This window comes from Podarcis erhardii (genome assembly GCF_964252035.2).
Source record: "Podarcis erhardii genome assembly, chromosome: 1".
Classification (NCBI taxonomy): Eukaryota; Metazoa; Chordata; class Lepidosauria; order Squamata; family Lacertidae; genus Podarcis; species Podarcis erhardii.
In genome coordinates, this window is record NC_138497.1 from 47,103,142 (window position 1) to 47,126,394 (window position 23,253).

Genomic DNA, 23,253 nt, shown 5'->3' on the forward strand with positions numbered 1-23,253 from the left:
TTCAAATAATTCTTCCAGAGTTTCCCCCAGAAGTTTAGGTCTATGTTATGTCCTATGTTCATTGCCCAGTGTGTCCTTAAAGCTTTGACTAACGCATCTTTCTTTTCCCATTCCAATAATGTTATACATTTTTTACAATAATTTATCCTTATTCCATAATAGTTCTCTTTCAAACTGTGAGCTTTGATCCGGAAACCCATTTTTTAAATCTAATTTGAACATATCATATATTTGATGATACTGTAACCAATCCATAATTAAGCTCCTTACTTTTCCATTGGTTTCAATCTAGGTCCGCTCCCTGTGAATTCCAACAGATCTCTGTTGTGGCCCATTGCCTATCCATGTTAATTCTCTTGATTGTGATTGCTTCAATGGGTGATAACCATAAGGGTTTTTTTTTCCCTTTCCAATAAGTTTGTACCAAACTCTATACAAATTTATCCCGATTTGGTTTGCAAAACTTTTATAAATTTTTGCTTTTCCATACCAAAGACATGAATGCCAGCCAAACTTTAAATCATGGCCTTCCAAGTCTAAAATATATGAATTTTCCAATACAATCCATTCTTTTAACCAACATAAACAAGCTGCCCCATAATACAATTGCAAGTCTGGCAGAGCAAAGCCTCCTCTTTTTTTTTTTTATCAATCAAAATTTTATGTTTAATCCTAGACTTTTTCCCCTGCCAAATTTAGAAATATCTTTTTTCCATTCTGAGGCAGCTTAAGTTGTTGACAAAAGGATCAATTGGAATAAAAACATCTTAGGTAATACATTCATTTGAATGGCTGAAATTCTACCTAATAGGGAAATAATTCTTTCCCGTATCTCTATCTCTTTTTTAATGTCTTTCCACAGTTTAATATAATTATCTTGAAATAGGTTGAGATTTCTCACTGTCAGCCAAATCCCCAAAAACTTCTTTTTTTTACCTATTTTTAGGCCAGACAACCTTTCCAAAATCTCTTTCGACTGCTCATCTATGTTTTTAATCAACATTTTAGTCTTTTCTACATTTATTTTAAAGCCTGCCACTTTTCCAAACTTTTTAATTTCCTCTAAAAACCTTGGGAATGCTTAAGTTAGGTTGTTCCACTGTTAAGACCACACCCTCCTAAAAAGCCGTTAATTTATAAGTTCTACGCCCTAGTTCCATACCCTTAATATCTTTGTATCCCCTTATATTCTGCAACAGTATTTCCAATGTTGTAATAAACAATAATGGGGATAGAGGGCAGCCTTGTCTAGTTCCCTTCTTTATTTAATAATCTGAGAGATTATTATTTACTAATATTCTTGCAAACTGCTCAGTATATATTGCTTTGATTCCTGCTAAGAAAGCCGAGAAGTTTGTTTTCTTGCTCTGTTTATCCCCACATTTTAACTTACTCCATCATCCATGTCAGGGAACTGCCATCGGAGGAACAGGTGGTGGAAAGGCTCCAGGAGAATAGGAGAGATTCTGCAGCAGAAGAAGGAACCAGTAGGGGGAGAGCAGGAGCTCCGGCGGAAGGGGAGTCGGAGGGGAGGCTCTGGGATACTTCCAGTGAGAATAGTGAAGAGGTAACAAGACCCCCCTTAGGAACTCCCACCCTTCGCCGGAAACTGTCACGCAGAGAGTCCAGGAGGCGCATGTCCGTCAAACAGCTTTTATGCTGGAGTAAGTTCCGTAGACGCCCACTGTCAGATTCTACCAGCGACTGACGGAGTCATGCTTTGGGGGCTCCGTTAGTGACTCGGTTTGGTTGACCAGCCAAACCCCAGAGGGATCAAGCTTTTACGCACAAGCAGCTCATTATCCCATCACAATCCAGAATACCTCAAATTCATGCATGCGTATCGCTACCACATCCTCAGTCAAGGAGTCTTGAGTAGGTTCTTCTCACAAAATTATCTGTACAGAGAATGCTAACACAGGGGTGGTGAATGTCACCTCCTGCCCCCAACAACCCTGTCCCTACCATGCATACCCCATAAGTTTTAGAAAGGTACAAATGTGTCTTCTAAGCACAACTGACACAAGAGGAACACAAGAAGAAGAACCCTGCAGGATTAGGTCAAAGGCCCATAGTCCAGCACCCCCTACTCAGAGTAGCTAGCCAGGTGTTCACAGGGAGCTCAAAGTCAGATGTGAGTGCAACAACACTCTTCCCACTTGAGATTCCCCGCAACTGGTATGCAGAGACATGCTGTGTTATCAAGGTTCACGAAGAGGCTCCTAAGCATGTTCAGCTGACTGCTCTTAGAAGGTCCCTTTAGATCTTCCTGCTCAACACAGGAGGGTTGATGGTGCAGCATTCATGGCTGACACACGCAGCTCTACAGCGCTTGCTCACCTTGTCATTCCTTGTACAGGTATATCATCCGATTAGCACTACAGTATCATAACATTGTTTACCTTATTAGAATTCTAATGCATCATCTTGCCTTATGGCACATCTCTTTAGGAGAGAAATCTCCCCCAAAGATAATTTTTTAAATTTTTTTATTATTCATCACAAGTCACACATATAACAACACAAAATTATTTCAGTTGCAGGCTTGTACATAGCAAAGTACAGTAAAGAAGCAAGGAAAGTATCCACCAATGTAATATTATGAGAACTCCCATCTTATCACAAGGTTCCTGTGCTTCATGCATTACCCACTTTCAATGTTTCCCCACATGGCCTCTCCACATAGGCGTCTGAGAGACTTTAAATTGCTAAATTTCAGGAATCCACATGTTGTTGGGACAGCTAAATGTCTATCTATCGAAACAAGAAGGTACCTGAAAAGAATAAAATAATTGCTAGATACTTCCAGAGGAAAGTGGCTGCTATATTCTGGGAGTCTCATCACAACTTTCCGGGCACAGAAACCTATTTATTTGACTAAATAAAGAGTTTAGGAAGATAAAACAACATTACTGCACTATTGTGATTCTGCTCTGCTTTCCAGCTGCCAGTTTTAGACATGGTGGATTTAGAAACAGAGGCTTCTAACAGACTGTGTTTGATTGCCAGCATCTTTGTCCTCTTACAAGCAAGTTCCTTTCCCCCTATTCCTTGAAAGCACATATCCTGTCAGAAACAGTATGTGGCTGGCTGCCAAAGAAGGTTAAATAGATGCAGTTGACTTAAAATATATTGGTTATCTACCTGTGGAAAATTACTTCTCCACATAGAGCAAATGCCCCTATCAACTCATCCCCATCCATCCATCCCATTGCTTTGCAACCTTCCCTATACAGTGGTACCTCGGGTTACATATGCTTCAGGTTACATACGCTTCAGGTTACACACTCCCCTAACCCAGAAATAGTGCTTCAGGTTAAGAAGTTTGCTTCAGGATAAGAACAGAAATCGGGCTCTGGCGGCGCAGCAGCAGCAGGAGGCCCCATTCCCATTCCAGCTCAATTAAACTTTCAAGAAACAACTGGCGTACTGGGAGTTGGGATAAAGATGCACTCTGCCCTGCTAAACATTTTAGGCATCCTGGTGAATTGCCCGAAGCCCTAGTGTGTGAAGTTGCAATTATAAGAAGTTAGCAATTTAGGTCAGAAGCAGGGAATGGATTCATTCTGGACTAATTAATCCAGATTTAGTGTGGTTTTTACAAGTGCCTGAAGGGCTCCAAGATAATGCAGAAGGCAGACTGGAAGTGTGAATGGACTGAATTCTAGTTTAAAGCAAGCAGGCTGCAACACATCCCTTCTATTGCTAAAATGATTAGTGGAGTGCTATTTTCTCCAGGCAAGAATGTCACCTCTTAGGAGGCACCACACTGGAGCCAAAAAATGAATGAAGCACAGCTTTTCAAACAGAGTCCCTTATCTAACCGCTAAATCAAGAGTGTAGTGCTTAATGAATTGAAGATATCTACAGGCACCCAGCTGGCAACTTTACAAGTCCCTGCTGCAGAAATTCATGCAAGATTGGAACAGAGCAGGTCACAGAGCTCATGAAGCGAGTCTCAAACCCTTTGAGTATATTTCTGGGTAACATTCTGTAACTGCAAAAGAGAATCCAAGGAATCTGCTTTGCATAGGTATGTACAACATACTTTATTAATTATAAATTAGGTAGGGTTCATGAGAACAAAAGAATTCTACCAGTGAATGTGCTGAACATTGGCAGGTTAATATTAGGCAAGCAAATCTTAGTGCCACCTGATTTGCAAACAGTTTAACACCACACTGAAACCCACTATATGCAACATGTTCAGAGCAAAAGAATCTGTACTCCAATATTCTATACTAGGAAGGTCTTTATCCTTGATTTTTATTTTAAAAGAGCATATATTTTTAAAAATATTTCTTCATTAGTGGAAATACTAACAAGAACACAGTTGGATAGGTGGGCTTCATAAGAAAATAAGATCGATTAGGCAGTGGCTGTGAATTCCTATGAGTGGCAGAGAACAACATTACAATAAAGGGGAAGGTGGGAGAGAAACCTTCCATGGCAGTGAAAAGTTGGTGTGTGTACAAAAGCTTCCAATTATTATTCACACTAAACATATACACCTCAGAGACCTTTTAAAAATGTTCTTTACTATGAACTATAAGTTAGTGCCATAAAGCATCTTGTATACAGCTGAAGAGGATACAATATTTACATTCCCACCTTCAGATACAATTTGAAGAAAATGTTTAGAAGTGCTAACTTTATTGAAAGTAATTGGAAATCGTTACCCAGAGACACAGTTAAAGATGATGTAGTGTAGTCTAGCTATAAAAGGGCGGAATTGCCCATGTTCTCTCAACTTGGGGAACTATGGTCTGTTTAAACTAGGGGATGAAAACAAACCAGAATCTGAAAACATGGTTTGCTCTTGTCGGTTGTCAAACACAACACAGGTTAAACAAGCCACAATTCCTGAAATTTGATCATCACAGGAAACTGTGATCTCAGGCAGTGACCATTTTGCACATGTGCAATTGATGTGTGGGTCCTTTTGGACGTGGTAGAAGGCTGAATGGGGCGGAACATGCTTATGCGCACTGAACCGACGTGTGCGGGGGCCAGGAACGGACCCCCCAGGCAAAGTGGGTGTCACCTGGAACATAAAATCAAAAGCAGAAGCTTTTGACAAAAAAGAAAAAGAAAAGAGAAGCATATAAGCCCAAGCATTATGCAAACTGGTGTAGGTAGTGTACTAGGGTTCTATGCAAAGTAGTACCAAAGTAACATGTCATTAATATAAGGATTTATACTTGTGCAACAGGACTTCCCCCATCTCCTCCCCTAAACCTGTTCTAGTGGTTCCCCCAAATGTCCAGAGAAGATCTGGGGTCAGATGGGGAAATCCTTGTGCTGACAGGACGTGTTTGTTGGATACTGTCCCAAATCACAAATTCATGAACTCACAGGACATCTTAGGTAAATCATCCTAATTGACAATATGGGGATAATACGAGCTGCTGCGAGGCTTACTGAGATAACGTGTGAATAACTATTTGAAAACTTGAAATGGGCTATATAAATATTTATTGTTATATTCCATTTACACAAGCACTGCCACTGTAAGATTCTTTGGAACAGTACAAAAAAAAACCCATGAAGGTGACTTTGTACTAAGCTGAGAAGCTTCAAGGGGGGGGGGGGATGGGATCTCTAGTTGCTGTGTCAGCATGGCATAATCAGCTATTAGATATCCCTCAGCGATACTGCTTGATGCTATCACACAGCAGCAGTTTCTTTCAACTCCTTTTAAAGGAATTAACAGAGCACTGCATTACCTATGTTTGTCTAATATCTCAATGACCCAGACAACATTTTACTTTGCTGAAATCAGAGAGTCTCCCTGCTTCTTTCAGTCTTACTCATCTCCGCATTTACTCACTCCGCCAGCCGCCAACAGATTCAAAACTAAGCTTAGCATAGGACTTTAATGTATAGGCCAAACGCATCACATCGGACCAAGCTTGGAATTTCTAAAGACCTTTTCTGAGATCGACTTTTTGGGTCGTATCCAGGCTCAGTAATGCTTATTGTTCAGCAGCAGCGGCAGCCAATGTGGTAGCTGTGAGTGCAGTGGCCCTTGTTGGTCCCAATGAAAGCTCTGAATTCCCTACACACTGCCTTTGGTCATAAGGTGAAGAGAATAGTTAGCTTCTTTTTCCTCTTGAAAAGTACATACTGTTAAAGGAGGAAGTTGGAAGGGTGAAAATTTCCCACTTAACTATACAGTCCGCTTTTCAAGGCTCAAATTAAATCTACCGGATTTGATTTTTACTTAGATCCCTTGGAAAAGCAAATATTTGTGTGTGTGTGTGTGTGTGTGTGTGTGTGTGTGTGTGTGTGTGCTTTTTCTCCATCTTTCTCTGGCTTATCCAGGTTAGCGGAGGGGGGGGGGATAGAAGTGGCCATGCATGATGGTACCCAAGGCACTAAAGCAAAAAAACCCAAATGTGTCCATGGGTCCAAAACATTCTGTTTTCAGCTTCTCAAGTTCAAATGAGTCAGCTTAAAAGTTTGAGCCTAGGCTAAACTTTATACATGCACCTCAACCTAAAGTTTACCTAATCTTAGGCTATGGAACAAAAGCATCGGAATTGGAACCTAGACTGTGGCTTCTTCTTTTCCATTTAAGATGCATAAAACAGAATCCTGCTGGCTAAAACCATGTGGTAGTTTCTCCTTCTGAAATATATTTATTTATTACTATACATCACTTGAGTTTAGTCATTTTGTGATATTGCAGCAGAACCTCCCTCCTGTCCATATAATTTAGTTCATTATGGAATGTTATTATACTTGTTGGCTTTGCACATCACATTTTCATTCTAACATACAATTTAATCCCACCAAATCAATTTGTTGAAAAGGGGGCTTTGATAAGCTCCGAGGCAACAAATTAAACGTTTTAAATTTGTTTTTCTCATGCGGATTTGAACCAGGAACAATACTTAAAAAAAATAAAATTACAAAACATATCATACAAGAACGAAAGAAGTGCCAAACTAAAACCACCCAATGGTCACTGGTATGAGGCTTACACACACACAAAAAGAAATGCACAAAGAAGAAGAAAAGTTAGCTTTGCTTCCAGCTATGTTTGTTTTGCTGTAAACACAGTACAGCAGTGAGAAACGAAGCATATGGCAAAACAGTATCCCATTGCCAGCCTAATTTCACATAAGATAAAGCAAAAACCAGTAAGCAACCAAACTGACCTCCAAAAAATTAAAATTCATTATACAGAAATTATTATTGTGTCAATCTCTATTTATTCAGGATAAAATGAAGAAACAGTCTGCAAAGATCTCTGAGGTAATCTTTTACCTTTACTGAGGACCAAAATTACTATCTAAAGGCACCCAATTATATATACTGAATGAAGTCATGATCAGGTATCATTAATTATGGAAAGGCCTCAAGATCTTTCACTAATACACATGATAATATAGGAAAGAACAAGGGATCATCTCTAAATCTTACATCTTCAAAAGAGGAATACACTACCACAGCAAAACTTTTTTTTTTTTTTTTTAAAAACTGATTTCCAATTGCAGCATTCTGAGATAATACACCTGTCTTTTTTGGGGGGGACCAGATAAACTCGCACAGAGATTTCCTTTTGATTGCAACAACAAATACACTTCACTACCCCACCCCCAACCTGTCAACCCTCTGGTTAAAAACTTGTCTTGCAACTGAATGTCAAAATGCAGTGAGCCTGCATGCAGCAATGCCTTCATGTTTCATGGCATATTAAAAATATGCTGTTGAGCATCAAATAAGCATTTGCTGTGCAAGTGTTCCCTTTGCACCTTGCTTTGAAGGTTCAAAGAAAGCTATTATGGCCTACTTCTCTAAAACATTACACACCGCAGTAAACACTGGAAGTTAAAAGGATAGATAAAAGAGATTCAGATGACAGCTTTTCTTAAAAAAATAAATGTAGTACTGAACATAGATGTAGAAATAAGAGATTTGTTACCATAGAAATATCAGATAAACTCTGATAACTGTTTGGCAATTATTATTGTTCCAGAAGAGTGCTACTACATTGTTTCACAGCAGTGCAATTGTTATACAGCTCACTGCCAACTGCAGCATTCTGCTGTGTGTGAATGGTGTTACTTTAATCATCATCAGCATCTCACAATACTAACATTTGGGCTTAAAAAAACCCCAATAATTAAAATGAGAACAACGTTCCTATGTTGTCAATGGTATATTAGAAAAAAAAGGACTGGTACAAGTGGTATGTGGGCATGTAATGGCTGATGCAGAAAAAGACTCATACCCACCAATGTTTCCCTTCTGCTCCCAGCAATAAGCTGTTCCCAGGATAGAGCTAGAAACAAAGGGATCAGCTCCCCATGCAATCTTACCCACTGGGGAAGAAAAAGTGCTTCTTGCTTTTATAGGAACTTGTCCCAGTACACTTGTTACTAGTAAATGTACTTCTGTGTCTACTCCCAAACATGGCTTCAGAGAACTTCTCTTTCATTTTCTCTTTGTAGTTAGAAAAGCCCATCCATAATATTTTCTCCTTTGGGACCGACCAATTCTACACAATTAAATGTGCATCACTGTATCTACCCTTAGGATTTCAATGCAGGTAACAAGTTTGAGCAGGTAATAGGAATGAGCACATTTTAAATAAATTGTGTCAAACAGGGTTGTACTGAAAGATCACCGGGTTGTTGTTATTTTTAGTTCAATGCCTGCTTTCCAGAAACAAGACAAATGTCAGTAAATTCCTCCAGATTTCAGCACCTCTGATTGGCACCAAGCTTTTGCATTTCTGTGCTTCAGTGTGCACTACTGATTCAGTCATAACATAAATACAGTATAAAGTTGAAAAGCAAGCAAGCAACCACCTATTTCCTGCAAGCAAGAATTTCCAGCCACACTTACAACGAACTAGGTCCAGCTAATTTCATCAGGGCTACCTTCCACGTAGGTGTGATCAGCACCACAGCCCAAGACAATTAGTTCTCTGTTTTGCTCAAAGAATGCATAAATGAACAGCCGAACAGCGGTTGGAATAAATGCTAACAAGCTCATGTCCATGATATTATTCTGCAGATTAATAGCCAGCTGGGCTGTACTGAAAGCCCAGATGGTTATTAATCTACAGGAAGTGTCCAGCAGCCAGCTTAGTGCTATTTTAAGATGTACAGAAAATGTTTAGAAACCATATGCTTCGTTTCCAGCTGCATCCAATGTTCCTGAAGTTGATGAGTATATGTTAAATACGATGAGCGTATTTAGAGACTCGTCAGGTTCTCCCTTTGGCTTACAGGTTACTTTAAGAACATCTGAGAAGGCAAGTGATGTCTAGGAGGGAAGGGCTAGATTTGCAATAGTAAAAACTTGTGGCCCAGATTTAAATAACCAAGCGTGCCAGCAGAAGGGCTTCTACTAGCACAGTGGGGCTTTCCTCTCCTCTTCTCCTGCCGATGTCTCCCAAATCTGCTCTGGGGGGTCGAGAGAACAGCACACAGTGGGAGGAGGGGAGGTATTCTTCCATCTGGCAAGCTGAAATGTCTGCACTGATGGAACGTGATACAGAATGTTTCACTCTGTTCTTCCCTCAATTAACTTACTTGCACAGCTCTTTTGACTTAAAAGATCCTTGGAAAAGGAAACGAGAAATTTCTCTGGCTTTTGAAATTCCATTCCTGTTTTTAGAACAACAATTTCAGAAGAAAGTAATTCAACTTTTCAAAAAGTTATGTTATAGTTTCTCAGTTCAGTGTTTATGGGAAACATTTTCTCATAAAAGAAACTGTTGGTTATTCCAGTTTGATTTTTTAATGTATACAGTACTGTAGGTTTTATTGCATTTTGTTGTTTTCTGTTGTGAAGACACCTTGAAATAAGTATTTTAAATACGTATTGTCTCAACTGCTTCATTGTAACATGATTCTTAAGTAATAAGTAAAATCTGACAGTTCCTCTATTTCACTATTTAGCAGCTGTACACATCCTTCTCTCAATAACAAAAGCTATATTCAAGCCAAAAGACCCACTAGATTAATAGTCGTAGAACTTGCCTCCTTTTAATATTAAAAAATCTCTTCAGTCTTTTAATAATTTAGCAATGCCTAGGGAATTGTAAATTTGACTAAAATACAAGCTCATTTTGAAGAAAAAGTTTTTAGAAAGCATAAGACAATATACTTAATATCCTTTCACTCGCAAACATATTTCCAGCTGTGTAAAAATGCTACCTTTACTGGAGGCAGAGGGCCTTCTCAGTAGTAGCTGTGGAACACCCTCCCTTCAGATGTCAAGATGTCAAGAATTACACAACTTTTAGAAGACACCTGAAGGCAGCCCTGTATCGGGAGGTTTTTAATGCTTGATGTTTTTATTATGTTTTCAGATATGCTGTAAGCTGCCTAGAGTGGCTGGAGAATCATCATCATCATCATCACTTGTTGGTTATTTTGCAGTACTAGACAAGACCATGAAATAAACACTTTCAGTTCCTTTTTATATTCATTTTTTGAATCATTTTAGTATTCTTACATTTTTAAGTTGCAGTCATTCATGTTATTCAAGGGCTGCTCAAATAGATCTAAATAATTCAGGTTTGGGGGCAATACACAGGCAACTCCCCATTTCCACAGGGGTTGAGTTCCACTTCAAAGCACTCATTGGCAGAGCACGCATAAGCATACACCACTTCATTACACTCACACCCCCATTCTGCCCCCATTCCTCCCTCTTTTGGGTCCAAAAGTACTTGCATGTCTGCGGTCATACATCAACTGGACACACCTAAAATGGTCGCCACCAGGGTATATCCACTAATGCAACAAAAAGCTAAACTTTAAAATAATTTAAAAGGCACATGCAATGGTATACATCTGTTCAACGGCATCCTGCTTCTTCTTCCCAAGTTTGCTGTCAGGATTGAAAGGAAGCTCACCGCTAGCCTTAGAGGTAACCAGAGTCTCCCTCTTCCTTTTCTTGACTGCTGATGCCCCTTAGGCTCATCTTTTAGCAGCCATGGCCTGGAAGCCATTTTGTTTCACTCATAATGCCCCTGATGAAGAGGGTGAAGGAAATGGGGGCCACCACAAAGAACAGGGTTTGAAATTAGCTTAAGGTCCTGGGTTAAACGGAGATGTTCACTGACAAAACTGACTTAACCCCTCTTAAGTCTTGGAAAATAGGCACCCCAGAAGAAGTAGGGGTGGGGTAGAGAAAGAGTGCAAAAGCTAGTTGCCCACTGACCTTAAAAGTTAAGTTATTTTTCATAGTTACAGCCCTCCTCTGAGCCTATAGCCCCCAGGGCAGCTTTAGAAGGAGATGCAAAACTACAGACTTCAGGGAACAAAGAAATGCAGATGAAATGAAATAACAAGCCTTTATTTCTTACACCAGTCCCAGCCAGCATGATTAATAGTCAGGAATAATGGGACCATATCTAGAGGCAAAAGATAATCCACTTCTGCTTTCTTCCCCTCCTCTAAAAACACTGAACACTATATTCAGTCCTCCAGCCTTTATTTCAGATACTTTAGGCAGTTAACCTGTGCAAACTGGGTTGTATCAAACTGTACCCTTATGCAAACAGGAGTCCTTCCATTCACAGAAATGTGTTGTGTCTTTACCCTAGAAGAGGTCTTTCCTAATAGAAGGAGGTGTGATTCTCTCCGCACCTTCTGTACCACCTTCCACACACTCCTGGAGGGACCCCCCAAAAAAAACATGTGGAGCAGATTTTCAGGGGACAAAAGTGGCTGCAGGGGGAAAGGTGAATTGGAAAAATAACCCCCTTTCCATTACTAGATGTGTGAGCAGGATCTGAAGTCTTTCGTTTCATGGAACAGAAAAACTGCATTCCACCTGTCAGGGAACTGCCATCGGAGCCAGAGGCGGAGGGAAGGCTCCAGAGGGATGCCGGAGAGGGTCCCAGTAGGGAGAGAGGCAGCCCATCTTCTGGGGAAGGAAATCAGCGTAGCACCAGTGGAGAAGGGGGGCAGATGGGGGAAGCGGAGAGAAGGCTCCAGGACTCCTCGCCAGAGACCAGCAGGGAGAGCACGGGTCCTCCGCTGCCCACACCCTCCCTGCGCAGAAGACTTCCACGCAGGGAGAGTAGGAGGAGACTGGGCGTCAAAGAACTTCTTTGCTGGAAGAAGTTCAAGAAACGCCCACTGACGGATTCTGCTAGCGACTGAGACACCCACGGATGGGTGGCTGTCTGGACAGAAAGGGTTCACCCAGGTAACCCAGCCAGGTGTGGCGACAACTTACGCACGAGCAACCCCCTAGAACCATTACACCACCCATTGGTGTTAACCTAATAGATCCATGTGACAACTTTAAAACATATTAAAAATTGCTATTAAAGCCATTCAAAATATCACAAGCACTTAATTAAAATCTAACAGTGTGCATAGAGAACATGCTTAAACATCTCTCAGTAAAACTGAGTGTAATTCCTAAAATCGGGTATCTGATACTTATACCAACATAGACTACCATGATCTTATTAATCTGGGAAATATGGTATGCCACAGGAATGCAATCATTCACACAAGAAGAAAATTAATTTATGAGACTATGAAAAGAATGCAAGCTTTTCAATCATTTCACTGTACTGCTTCCAAAAATGCAAGCAGCCAAAGGGGGGAGGGGACCCTGAAGTGTCGTTTTTTCACAGAGCTCAGTCAGCATATGAAGCATATACAAAGGAAAGCCTTTGCATTGTGCATTTCTGTAAGCATTCAGCACATTTTTGCTTTAATTTTATAGAAGAGCCATCACATACATAAAACCCAGTCCTGGCTTACCATCTTCCTCAGTACACAGATAATGGTTTATAGAAAGGCTGAGATTCCTGAAATCAGACAATGCCTGAAAGAAGGAATTGGGGGTGCAGGGTAGTGATCGAGGTGCCACTACCACAATAAGTGTAAGGTAAGCAAGTGACGGGGCCATTTCACCAGGACTGATCTCACCCCATTACCACCCCTAGCTGGGGCTGGGCAAGGTCAGGTTTTCAACATCACAATGTTATCACCAGCCCAAAATCGTGATTTAGCGATAAATTCCAATGGCCAAATGGGTTTCATATTTTGGAAATACGGATTTCTATCTCATTGGGCACCAATCCTGGCAAAACTTTTCACATCAATTAATTCAACTGGAATAATGTCAAATTATTGGACATCTAGCATTATGGTTCCAATTTATAAGAGAGGTGATCAAGAAGACCCTTAGAACTACCAGCCAATAAACCTCCCTGATGTCCCTGCTAATATATTTGCACAGCATATATACTGATCTACTAGACAAATCAGAACAGTGGGTAGAAGAACATCAGGTTTTGTCCCCATTACAGGCAGGTTTTGTAAGGGGTATAGCATAATCCATCAGTGCATTGTCTTGAAGAGAGCCAGTGTGGTGTAGTGGTTAAGAGCGGTAGTCTCGTAATCTGGGGAACCGGGTTCGCGTCCCCGCTCCTCCACATGCAGCTGCTGGGTGACCTTGGGCCAGTCACACTTCTCTGAAGTCTCTCAGCCCCACTCACCTCACAGAGTGTTTGTTGTGGGGGAGGAAGGGAAAGGAGACTGTTAGCCGCTTTGAGACTCCTTAAAGGGAGTGAAAGGCGGGATATCAAATCCAAACTCTTCTTCTTCTTCTTCTTCTTGAATTACCTTATACAAAAGTATGTAAACAGCCCTTTAAAAAAGTTATGTTACATTCATTGCACTTTCATCTTTGTTTGACTCAATAGACTGGCAGCACTTATGGAAGAAACCAGATGCCATTTCAGTTGATAAAACACCTGCTGTATCTTGTGAAACAACTTTATACCAATACTGACATTAAAAGTAGAGTTGGCAGGACAGGTTTGCTATCTGATTCAATCCCAACAGTAAAGGCAGTTAAACAGGGCTGCATCTTGGCACCACTTCTATTTAATCTTTACATAAAGAACATAGGCCAGGAGCTTGCCTCCTCATCTGATGTTTTCCCTCCTGCAGCTGGGAAAGAGAAGATCCCAGTCTTGCTTTATGCAGATGACACGACACTCATCTAACTGGTATGAGAAGGTTACACATCAAATTTAGAAGCTACCGTAAGAGAGGACTTACAGCAAAACAAAGGTTTGCCAAAAGGTGTAAACACATATGGACCATGGATGGAGATAATATCGAACAATGCCAATCATATAAATATTTAGGGCTTAATTTTTCTGAAAATACCCTATGCCACACCCACCTAGAAACAATAACACTTTCAGCTACATACTTATTGGGGCCCATAAAGAAACTGTATCACACAGAGGGCCAATGTTTAGTCGAACCAGCATTTTAAAAAATTGTAGCCAAGATTGTGTCTCACCTTTTATATGGTTCACCAGTCTGGGGTAACCACTGCAGGGAGGAACTTGATGTAATTCAAAATAAGTTTCTGGGTATGATATTGGCAGCACTACATAGTACACCCGGAGCATTACTAAGAACTGAACTAGGTCTTCCTTCTATAAAAGCCCATAGACACAAATCTAAATTTTTGTACTTGGAAAAAATATCATTACAACCAGAACAACACTTACCCAAAATATTTTTTTAAATTTTTTTTTTTTTTTTTGGATTGCAGAATAGGGAAGGCTGGGTAAAATCCTGTAGAAGTCTGATGCAGAGTTATTTGATCTCTCCAACTTCTGGTCGTAAGATACGAGATATTGTGTTTAGCGAAGATGCAAAAATAGATCTTGAATACATAAAAAATTGTAAATCTGCTATTTGGTATATTAAAATTAAAACAGACCACAAAAGGGCTATGTACTAGCAAGAACTAACCCCCCCCCCCCCCGTTAGACATGCTTTCACCCAGCTCAGCTTCCAGACCATGCCTACTGAATACCTGGCTGGGAGATATACTAGCAGACCTGCAAGAGAGCACCTCTGTATATGTGGATCAGGGTCTATTGAGGATATTGGACATTATATTCGAGATTGCTCGTTGTATGATTCACCCAGATCCAAATTTATCTCCCCTTTTCAGACTGCCTCAGAAGGTCAACCAGATGTCTTTAAAATTAAATGGCTGTTGGAAGATGTTGATAAATGCATCAGTTATAGGGTGGCACTATTTGCACTAGCAGCAAGAAATATAAGGGCAACCTTTATGGATAGTGCAAGTGCCAAACCCTAGGGATGATGAACAGAAGGAATGTTTTTTTAAAAAAAAATCTGGACATTGTATATGTGTCTTGATCTGATGTGTGTAATGTCTTTCATTCTGTAGTTATATGATTTGTGCTTATATTGTATTGTGATGGCCATCGGCTATAAACAATAAAAATCTATTGAAAATTTTGCAGTGTAAGTAGCTTGTATTATTTTCTTTCTGAGCAAACAGCAGTATTTAACACACAACAATGCCCATCATTCATAATGCAGCATGCATTTATAAGCTATAAAACAAGCATGGAGAAGTTTACCATTGATTGAGTCAAGACTTAAAAAAGAATTAAACTCCTGATTTAATTAGTAACTAATCCATATCCCCTCCTTAAACCACAACCCCACATGCATGCACACTACATGAATGTGGTTAATATTTCATAATTTATATTATCCCTATCGAAAACTATGCATTAATTAAATTGCATTGAATTGATTTTATGTCAACATTTTTAGAACTAATATATATAAACCTGCTGCTACTATTTGGCCAAATAGTGACTGAATTAACTTTCGATATTAGTAGGATATGGGAGGTGGCATGGATTTACTAGGACAGTGTTTCCCAACCTTTTTTGGGCAAAGGCACACTTGTTTCATGAAAAAAATCTCGAGGCACACCACCATTAGAAAATGTTTAAAAAATTAACTCTGTGCCTATATTGACTATATATAAAGTAACTCTCTTTAATAGGCATCAAATAAACACAAAGAAAGTATTTTATAATTACTTTATGATGAAATAGTAAGTACCGTATTTTTCGTCCCATAGGACGCTCCGTCCCATAGGACGCACCTACTTTTTTGGGGGGTGGAAATAAAGGAAATTTTTTTTCCCTTTATTTCCCCCCAAAAAAACCAGGTCGGGGAACAGTGGGATGGCGGTGCTGCGCCTCCCCGCTGTCCCCCGAGCTTGTGGGGCTGGCCCATGTCTGCCTGGCGCGAGGGGCGCTCTGCTTCAGGGCGCCCCGCGCGTCGGGCGGCAGGCTACAGTCCGCAGCATGGGAACCCTCTGTTTCAGGGCGCCCCACGCGCCCCCCGGGTGCGCAAGGCTGGCCAACACCAGCGCGGAGCACGGGGCGTCCTCCGAAGGGCGCCCCGTGCTCCGCGCTGCCAGCTGCCGCCCGCAAGCCTTGCGCACCCGGGGGGGGGAGATCCCCCGGGTGCGCAAGGCTGGCCAACACCAGCGCGGAGCACGGAATGGCCTCCGAAGGGCGCCCCGTGCTCCGCGCTGCCAGCTGCCGCTCGCAAGCCTTGCGCTCACGGGGGGGGGGAGATCCCCCGGGTGCGCAAGGCTGGCCAACACCAGCGCGGAGCACGGGGCGGCCTCCGAAGGGCGCCCCGTGCTCCGTGCTGCCGGCTTCCACCCGCAAGCCTTGCGCTCACGGGGGGGGGGAGATCCCCCGGGTGCGCAAGGCTGGCCAACACCAGCGCGGAGCACGGGGCGGCCGGCTGAAGCGAGCAGCGATGGGATGTGCGAGGGAGCTCGCTCGCCGCCCCGCGTGTGCTCGCCGCCGCCGCCCCGCCTCTCGCCGCCCGACTCGCCCGCCTCCCTCCCACGGCACACCAGGCAACGTCTCGCGGCACACTAGTGTGCCGCGGAACACCGGTTGGGAAACACTGTACTAGGACTATATGTGAATTGATTTATTAACATTATTTACCGTATTTTTCACCCTATAGGACGCACTTTTTCCCCTCCAAAAATGAAGGGGAAATCTGGGTGCGTCCTATGGGGCGAATGCAGGCTTTCGCTGAAGCTTGGAGAGCGAGAGGGGTCGGTGTGCACCGACCCCTCTCACTCTCCAGGCTTCAGGAAGACATCCGCAGCCTAGGCAGCCCTGCAGGAGACATCCGCAGCGTGGGGAGCCCTGCAGGAGTTCCCTGCAGGGCTCCCCACACTGCGGATAGCAGCCTGCCGCCGGGCGGCAGGGCGCACTGAAGCAGAGCGTCCCGTGCACCGGGCAGACATCGGCCAGCCCCACAAGCTCGAGGACAGCAGGGATGCGCAGCGCCGCCATCCCGCTGTTCCTCGACCTGGTTCGGTTTCCCCGACCTGGTTTTGGGGGGGAAATAAAGGGAATTCCCCCCCCTTTATTTCCCCCCCAAAAAACTAGGTGCATCCTATGGGACGGGACGTCCTATGGGACGAAAAATACGGTATGTGCAGACTTTCAGGTTACAAATCCTCCCATGGCAGCTTACAAGTAACATTAAACTATTTTATTTAAAATAAAACCCCCACAGCAATCAATATTAACATAAAATATCAGGATCATTCACTCAGGGTACTTGTTAGGAGGGCCATGGTAGGGTAAGGGGAAGTGACTAGCTACAGCAGGATCGGACATGATCTTCACCTGCATCCCCCGACTCTTTTTGTGTATTCAAAATAATGTGTGCTTTTTAAAAATTCTCATTATAATACTTCAGCCACTCTCCTACTATGTGTTCTGGAACATGAACAAGTTTAACAGGGATACTAAAAAGCAATTTCCCACAGTAAAGTCCCCCTCTAGAGACATACATCTACAATACCACCTGGGCCAGTCTGCTACCTCCAGGTCAAAAACTCAGGAATAACTTATCAAGGCTCCATGAATTCCACAGCAGGAATGATGTAAAATTAATCTCTCATGGTAGCAAATCTATTTTGGGGTAACAGTAACCCTGCATGAGTCATTACCAGATGCCCAGCAGGTGTTCTTTTGTGAAACCAATTTATAAGATATAAGCTAACAAAGTGGTTTCAGGCAGACATTTCTGAAGACAACTTATCAACACTTCACTGTGGATGTCTATACCGACTGACCAAATCCGTGAAAAATGTGCTCATCACTAATTGTAAAATAGATGCAGTGGTACTTCGGTTTTCGAGCATCTCGGAAGCTGAACATTTCGGTTTCCTAACGCCAAAAACCCGGAAGTAAATGCTTCCGTTTTCAAATGCACCTTGGAAGTCGAATGGCTTCCGCTGTCTGTACATGTTATTCCCCCCCCCCCCAGTTTTCTGCAGACCGTTAGAAAACCGAGGTATCACTGTATTGGGTCTAATACCTGCCTTTGACTTGTAAATAGAAATTTCAAATATCTAAGATTTTTTTATATTAAAAAAATGCATATGATTACATTCTGGACACTTTTCAAAGAAAAAGTTTATGGAATCAAGTACAGTACCCAAAAATTCCTGCACCTTACACAAACCCCTCCTAGGAACTGCAGGAACACATCCTCTACCCTAAGAAAAATTGCATTTGGAGAAAGGTAGACAGAATGGATGGGACATGGGTGGCGCTGTGGGTTAAACCACAGAGCCTAGGACTTGCCGATCAGAAGGTTGGAGGTTCGAATCCCCGCGACAGGTTGAGCTCCCATTGCTTGGTCCCTGCTCCTGCCAACCTAGCAGTTCGAAAGCACATCAAAGTGCAAGTAGATAAATAAGTACCGCTTCGGCGGGAAGGTAAACGGCGTTTCCGTGCGCTGCTCTGGTTCGCCAGAAGTGGCTTAGTCATGCTGACCACATGACCCGGAAGCTGTACGCCGGCTCCCTCAGTCAATAAATCGAGATGAGCGCCACAACCCCAGAGTCGGCCACGACTGGACCTAATGGTCAGGGGTCCCTTTACCTTTACCTTTACCTTAGACAGAATGGATAGTAAATCTTACTAACAGCAATTTTGTAAACAAGCTGTTTTTCCCCTTACAGTCAATAAGCCCATCAAATTCAGATCTTTTGAAGCCAAACTGGTTGCCCACCTTTTGACTATACCCTTTTTTCTTTCTGGGAAATAAAACAGCTAGAGAATCGGCAGCAATGGAAGGAGGGAATTCTGTTCATCAGCTGGCTTAGGACTCCGCCCACCCGCTGCTGCTCCCACCTTCCTTCCTATGACTAAAGGGCCAACAACTCTCTTCCAGTTGACAAAAAAATGTCCTGGCTGATTGCCGAAAAGGAAAAATCTTCCACATAAAAAGCAGCAGGAAGACAGGCATCAAATTCCAAAGCATGGCCACAAAGAAAGCTCCCTCCTGCTTCCCCCACAATCTCATCTCTTCACACAATAGGTTGGCCAGATGCAAGTGAAAGCAGGCTCATCTGATTAAAAACAAAAGCCGGCATGTTGAATTGGGCCAGGAAACAGACTGAAAGGCCATGAAGTTGTCTCTAATGAGGAGTCACATGATCACGGAAGCCAGCTCCAGCGTTTAAGATGCTGTATTCTGGCCCAGCTGAATTTTCCAAACAGTTTTCAAAGGTAGTCCCACCTAGAAAACATTCTAACTTCCAAATAAAGTTCTGTTTGTCAGCTATCAGGCAAGTGGCTGTTTCCAAGCTTGATTAAAAAAAATACATTCTGCAGTATTTCTGAATTAGACAATCTCAAAAATATCTAAAGTACATATAGCAGTGCTTTGGTATTGGGAGTTTTCACTTTCCCTGCAAGGATCTATTGTCATAGCGGGCAAGATGCTAGGACCAAGAGCTTTGGCACAGTCAGAGAGAATATAGCCTGCATCTTCACCCATCCCACTAAATTTAATTTTTGTGACCAAAATTTCATCCTTCATGAATAAGGCTGCATGGCTGATATTCATGAGAGAGCTCTTCTCTGCACAGTTGCGAAGGTCCAGTGATGGTAACCAGCTGAGGATAACATTTGAGTTCCAAGACGGAATTAATCAAGGAATGGGACAAAAACATATCCATGTGTTTCCCAGAGACACTGATTTAATAAAGCTGCAGGCTGTCTACTGACTGAGTCCAGAAAATTTCCTTTTCTACTGTTTCTAAATCTGTGTTTTCAATTTCTTTGTGTCTACACTGCGATCAATAGCCTTCATCCTTTCTATTCCCAGAATTCAAATACATAAGGGTTTATATGTCTTTGCTTCTGTAGTAATATTATTCACAACATACATCCTAGACAACCACCATGCCTGGCAGGTCATACAGCAACAAATTCATCATTAATAGGATAGACGTTTTTCTAGGTTTAAAGTTTGAAACTACCCAGAGACATGTCAGTATGAGTACAACTAACACACACACACACACACACACACACACACACAGAGAGAGAGAGAGAGATTAGGATTCAAAGTTTACAACTTTCTTCCATAATACATAACATAAGTGCTAGCTAGCTCTTATGTTCCCATGGTTATTGCCATAATGTTTTTATAACCAGAACGCTAAGCAAGATTTTTTTAAAAAATAAAATAAAATGTGTGTGCCTGCTATTTTGCCAAGTGAATTCTCTCCCCCTCCTCCCACCATTGCCACTTCGGGGGGGGGGGAGGAGGGGACAAAGATAAATGTGCAGATCCTTTTATAATTAAAATTCCAACCACAATACAGTGCATGAAAGTGCATTTATCACCCTTCTGAATGCAGTAAGAATGATTTAGAAAATATTTTATCCTCTACTGTCTTTCATTTGAAGTGAAAGCACAATTTATTTAGAATGGATACACAGCGGAATTCTTAAATGCAGCCAATCTCTCTAGCCACATCAGAATAAGCTACAAATCTGAGCTAGGAAAGATTACAGCTGCTAGGGCTGTGCATCTTTTAAAATGATTGAAATCCCAGCAGACACTACTGCAACAGGTCTAAAAATTTGCTGGTGAGAAGGAGAAAGCCTGTACCACATTATTCCCCTTCAGCCCTGTAAAGGGGGAGCTCACAGCTTAATTTTTAAAGGGATCAAGAAACCATTATGAAGAACAAGACTGGGTTAAGGGGCCAATTGACAGCTGCTCAAGTCAGGGCACCTACAAGCCTTTAAAGGATTTTGCATCTTGGTTTGTAAACAGTATGATACCAGTTAAGGCAAACATTTTAGATACTTTAAGACTTATTCATCTGGATAAGCCCATCATACATCAGTTTGGAGCATAGTTTCCACAGGGATAAGCGGTCACTGTTCAACAAAGACAAGTAGGTATCAGTTACCTAACGCGCCCCCCCAAACCCCAACCTAACCTTAAAACCTAAGACATAGGAATATGGAAGCTGGGCAACATCAAGGCTGAGCAGGAAGCAAGGCAGGAAGCAAATGAAGGCTTAGTAAACTAGCAACCATGTGCAGGCTGTTCTTTATGCACAGGCAACTGCTTCAGGTTGGCAAAAAGGTTTAGAACAATGGTTTCCAAGTACTGTGGACCCCCTGTTTTTCAAAAGCCAAGCCATGGACCCCATACTTTTGAAATTATTTGATATCTCTATGGTAGTTTTTGTTATGTGGATGGTATATCGCCCAGGACTGGTATGAGGAGCAGACCGCAATGTCGGTGGTATATTGCTAGTGAAACTGCCACTGCTCCCGAGTCCCTCTGCTAGCAGCGTCCACTGGAGGAAGTCAAGAGTTTGCATTCACATGCAAACGTTGAGAGCACCGGGGCTGTCTCAGCTGGGAGGGGGGACATTCCCTCACCCCAGCTGAGCAGCACAAACAAGCTGCGTTGTCCCAGCCTGCAAGCCTGGCTGAAACCGCCTCAGCTCATGAGGTGAGAGCTGGGGCAGTTTCACCCAGTGACTCGTGGACAGAGACCAATGCATCTTGTTTTTTCAACATCATGGTATATCGCCAAACCACGATGTTGAAAAGCTGACATCGCCCAGCCCTAGTGAATGGTGCCACGGACCCCCTGGGGTGGGTTACACAGAGCCCTTGGGGTCCACAGACCATCAATTAGGAACCACTGATTTAGACAACGGGAATGGGAACCACGCACAGAGAAAAAGGTGGTGGAAGGTAAGGGGTTACTGGGCTAGGCTAAAAGGACATGGTGATGGTAAGGCACCACCCACATGGTCCCAAGTACAGGTCTCCTAACAAGGAGAAAATGTGTATTCTCTTGACTTTCTGCACACGGTTCATACCTGATATTTTATGTAGGGGTCAATGCCACTGGGGAAGGTTTGTGTATCATCCTATTCTTTGTTACAGCTAATTACATTCTTGATCTCACACACTGTGTTTCACCAGACTGCTTTCCAACAAGGAGGGGCATGCTGCCAATATTTTTATTCGACTTTGTAAAAATACTCAAGATATGATCACATTTTTCAGAGCCATCCCTTTCCTGCACTGAGATTTTACACTGATAATGGGAAAAACATTGATTGAAAACACAACAAAAGGAAATGAAACACAGGAGAGCAAAATGATGAAACATCAGGATGAAAAATAAGTTATTCCACCTACACGTTATAGGTTTTTCACTGCCTTAGTGAATGTAACTGTTACCTACCAACTTCTCCCCCAAACCCTATGTTTTCAAATACGCAAAGAAGTGTTTTCAGCAAATAACCACATACAGTGGATGCTCGGGTTGCGAACGTGATCCCTAGAGAATGCATGTTCACAACCCGCAGCATCCGCAACCCACAGTGGTGCATCTGCGCATGCGCGGGTTGCGATTCATCACTTCTGCGCATGCGAAAAGCGCAATTTAGCGCTTCTGCACATGCGTGACCGCCAAAACCCGAAAGTAACCTGTTCTTGTACTTCCGGGTTTCTGCAGTCCGCAACCCGATAAAACGCAACCTGAAACATCTGTAACCCGAGGTATGACTGTATTCCAGATACTTATATTTTGTGGAGCAAGCAAAAGGATATACTTTATCATACCTAGCAATCTGGTCTGTTTAAACTGACTTGGAAAAAACAATAAAGGAAAAGTAGAATAAACTTTGAGCTATACAGAAGACAATATTGCACATATGGAAACAAATCTGTTGTACAGGTAAACATTTTTTTAAAAAATGTAGCTTATAGGAGAAATAAGTGAAGGGTACATACAACAGACCAATTTCCCCCCTGAATAACCAGCTCAAATGTGCTAAAGCAGAAGTGTCACAAGACAAGTTACATTCTTCAAACAAAGTATTCAGGAGACAAAACAATTGTTTACTGCACTGGTTTATATTTAGGACAGAAATACATGCCACAAAACAAGCTTTTTCAGACGGCTGCTTTACTGGAACATTTTTTAAAAAATCCTGCTTGCAACAGCACAGTCTTCCAACTTCAAATACAACACAGGGAGAAACATGTTCTGTCAGACAACTTCAAAATACACTACAGTGGTA

At 42.2% G+C, this 23,253-nt stretch overlaps 1 protein-coding gene and 1 long non-coding RNA gene across 8 annotated transcripts in view; one reads left to right on the top strand and one right to left on the bottom strand.

The window, feature by feature from the left end:
* Window positions 1–8,539, top strand: part of LOC309353095 — a 48,602-nt gene extending 40,063 nt beyond the window's left edge. The window contains exon 3 of the long non-coding RNA XR_014161527.1: window positions 8,460–8,539. This is a non-coding gene — a long non-coding RNA (uncharacterized lncRNA). The remainder of the gene's footprint in view (window positions 1–8,459) is intronic.
* The window catches only part of SIPA1L1 (signal induced proliferation associated 1 like 1), a 157,056-nt gene that overhangs the window by 71,860 nt on the left and 61,943 nt on the right, over window positions 1–23,253 (bottom strand). The gene's annotated exons all lie outside the window — the stretch shown is intronic.